Genomic DNA, 4028 nt, shown 5'->3' on the forward strand with positions numbered 1-4028 from the left:
CCAGCTCGTGTTCTGTCTCTCTCTCAATAATAAATAAACATTAAATTAAAAAAATTTTTTTTAATAAAAAAAAATCTTTAAAAAATTTAAAACTTGGTTTGATTTTCTTAAATATTTAACTACCATATTATGACACAATTCTGCACATTTGGGGTTTTTTTTTCCTTTTTTTTTTAAAGATTTTATTTTTTAGGTAATCTCTATACCCAACAGGGGGCTCAAACTCATAACCCTGAGATCAAGAGTTGTATGTTCTATCGACTGAGCCAACCAGGCACCCCTCTTAATGATTATTTGTATTTTGATTTTTTAACTTCATGTTTCTTAAAGTTTCATTAGCAGAAATTTCAAAAAAATAAGAAGACTTTTGTATTATCAGCCTTTTATTTTTAGCTGTTTTTAGGGAAAAGGATAATTTCATTATTTTTTATGGTGTTATTCATTTTTTCATAAAGTGTATTTCACCAGGTGTGTGAGAATTACCTGAAACCAAAACCTGCAGATCTCCAAGTCAAATTCTCATATCAATACTGATTTCATCTCTGAGGTTTGGATCCAACAGTCTGCATTTTTAACAAATACCATAGATGATTTTTCTCAGTAAAGTTTGGGAACAAGTGGTATAAGTGAATTTTAGCTTCTCTAACAGACATAACATTTTGAAGACTAATTGAAATGGCTAATTTGTGAATATTTTCTAGTTGAACCCCAGCTAATTTAAACAAAGGAAAAATTTACTGTGAAAAATACAAAAGCACTGCAAAATAAATTTCAAGTTGTTGCAGGATTTTTTTTTTCACCTCAATACCCGGGGTTCGTTGTCTCTCCTCTTTGAAGAATGAAGAGGTGGACACAAAATAAGCAACAGGCAAAAGTTTATTAGAGTATAAGATCAGAAAGTAAGAGTAGTAGGAAGTCTCTTTTTACAGAGAGGGGACATTCAAAGTGAATGACCAAAGACTATAGGCAAGGGTCCTTGTTTTATAAGGTTCTGGTCAACCTCCTTCCCTTCCCACTTGTTCCTTCTCAGGTTTCTTCTCCCTTATTGGCTGGACAATTCTAGGTGCTGGGTTGTCCATTACTGATTGACTTGTTTCCATTCTATGAGGGGTGGTCTATGGCCATATCATTCCTTGTGGGTCATATGTTTCATGGTCTACTACTTATTTTCAGTTAGGTCTTTTGTCAAATTCCTGAGGGAAGCCTGAAGGGGAGTAAGTGTGGTCTGTTACTTTCTTAAGAGGAACCTTAAGCGTGAGGGGGTTTGCTGTGGTCTGACACTCCCAGCATTGTTCCAAAATATGTGTTTTTCCCCACCCAGGGACCTCAGGTCCTAATTATTTCCCTCTCTGCCTGTTTTATCCTATTTTTTCCTATCATAAAGTGACTTATTAGCATCATTAACAGTATAATAATTGCTTTTTAAAAAAACCTTTAAAAACTGAAATAAAAAACACACAATTTTCAAAATTTCCAAAATAGCTTTTATGAAGCGATACTCCATGCTATGGAATGAATTGTGTCTTCCCCAAATTCATATGTTAAAGCCTGAATCCCCAGTATGATAGTATTTCAGGAGGGAGACTTTGGAAGGTATTAGGTTTAGATGAGGTCATGATAGTAGGGCCCTCAGGATGGAATTAGGGTTCTTGTAAGAGACATTAGAGATCTTTCTAGCTCTTTCTGTCTCTGCCTTGTGAGGACATGGAGAGAAAGTCTGTAAGCCAGTAAGAGAGCTCTCACTAGAACCTGACCATGTTGTCACCTTGATCTTGAACTTCCCAGGCTTCAGAACTGTGAGAATTACTACACTATTTTTGTTATGGCACCCTTAGCTGACTAAAGCACAACATAAATGTAAGGGTTTTTTTTTATTACAATAATTTTGTTTTTTTATCAATTCCCATCCCAGCATCTATGGCAGAATGTTCCCTCTTCAAATTAAAAGTAAAACCTTCTTAGTAATCACTATAGTGTTTAATTCTATTAATAAAATCAATTTGCAAAATGTGTCTTTGATTTTGCTAATGCCAAATCCACAGGAAAAGCTGTTTTCAGATAAATTGTTCAACTTTTTTTAGTTGCAGTTTTCATGTTTTACTTCAGATTTTTAATTTCACATTTTGCTTATAGATTTCTTGGATTTTTGGCTTAAAATGAAGACTATCTCGTTATTAATAAAGCTCTGTACCTATGGGGGTGCCTGGGTGGCTCAGTCGGTTAAGCGTCAGACTTCAGCTCAGGTCATGATCTCGAAGTCTGTGAGTTTGAGCCCCGAGTTGGGCCCTGTGTTGACAGCTCAGAGCCTGGAGCCTGCTTCTGATTCTGTGTCTCCCTCTCTCTCTGCCCCTCCCCCGCTCATGCTCTGTCTCTCTCACTCTCAAAAATGAATAAATGTTAAAAAAATAAAGCTCTGTACCTATGAAAAGGAAACAAATTTTTTATTATAAATGGTCTGTATAGTTTTACTTGTTAATGTTGCTGTCTGAATATTTCACTTCATTTTTGGTCTGTATAGTTTTACTTGTTAATGTTGCTGTCCGAATATTTCACTTCATTTTAGTGAGCCGCTTTTGCTAGCTTATTGTTATTTTAAATTAAGTAAAATCTTGTATGAAGCTTTCTTAATTATTGTCATATAGAATTTCCATTCACCTAGTATATATTGAGCATTTATTCCAAGTGTGAAAAAAAAACTCATTTAAAATTTAGACCTGATTCTCAAAAATGTGTAATCGAATGACAAATTTTTTTTTTTTTTTTTTTTAACTCAGAACTGTGTGCCATCTTATTTACCATAAATGGTTTGGGCTATCACCCTAGCACACAAACTTATGAGCGCCAAGTAGTCTAAGTAACACAGTATATGATTCCGATAAGGCATTAAGAACACTTCTAAATGCAGGAGATCTGGGGTCTAGTTGTGAGTTTGGCAATTCACTGCCTCCCTGACTACACTTCAGTTTCTCTGTTTACAAAGTTGATTGCTGATTGTGGGACCCAAGGAATTTAACAAAAAATCCCCTACCCCTGGACAAGCAGAGCAAGACTAACTCCATTTTGTGCTATACCCACCATCTCATGTATAACCCCCATATGACCTACTTATTGCTTAAGACACTCCCCCACCCTAGTCAAGCCACTGAGCACACCCTTACTGGAAACCGGCTCATATAGGAAGGCAGAACCCCTAACCGCCAAAGAATGTAAACCCCGCCTTTTGCCCGCCAATTCTGACCAGAGTGATAGGCTAGTTCAAATGGTTACTATAGGGTAAGTTGTAATTCAATTGGCCACCTGCACGTGGACTGACATGACTATGCAACTTTCTGTGTGTGTTACAATCTCATTGGCCACTGGCCCCTATAAAACTGCTACACCTCTTAACCTAGGGGTCCAAGTCCCTGCTCTGCTGTGTCGGGTATACTTGGGCCCAAGCTCGAGCTTGCAAATAAACCCTCGTGCGTTTGCATGGGTATCGGCACCTTTGTCGTTTGTTGGATTCGAAATCGGGGGCATTACACTGATGAGGACAAAACCCTAACTCCAGGATTTTGCTTTTCCTGCGTTACAAATCTAAAAGGACGATCTACTGAATAAAACCCAGCACTTGGTCCGAGTCACTGAAATGTTTGCAACTACTTTAAAGCTCGGCAAACGCGCTCAGCAGATAATACCCAAAGACCATAAGGGACCCGAAGCTGATCTCCCGCGGCTCTACAAATGGAGAAACCAACCACCTTCACAGCTCAGAAGCTAATGGCCACTGGCCATAGTGATTTTCTGCCGCAGAGAAGTCCTTGCTTTCTCCTGAGGTGGCTGCGGGAAGTCGTCCTTCCTCGAGGCAGCTCACCAACTGTAGGGAGGCGAGTGTGAAACACAGTAGCTACGCTCCCCCTCCTCCCGGCGCGCTCCTCCTTCCCACAGAAAAATGCGTTTCCAGGCAACCGCGGGCCACGACGTCACTTCCTGCCATTTAAACTCGGGTCCCCACCCCTCGCTGCCCCTTCTCTGCGCTTCCACTCCCC

This window comes from Panthera tigris, chromosome F2 (genome assembly GCF_018350195.1).
Source record: "Panthera tigris isolate Pti1 chromosome F2, P.tigris_Pti1_mat1.1, whole genome shotgun sequence".
Lineage (NCBI taxonomy): Eukaryota > Metazoa > Chordata > Mammalia > Carnivora > Felidae > Panthera > Panthera tigris.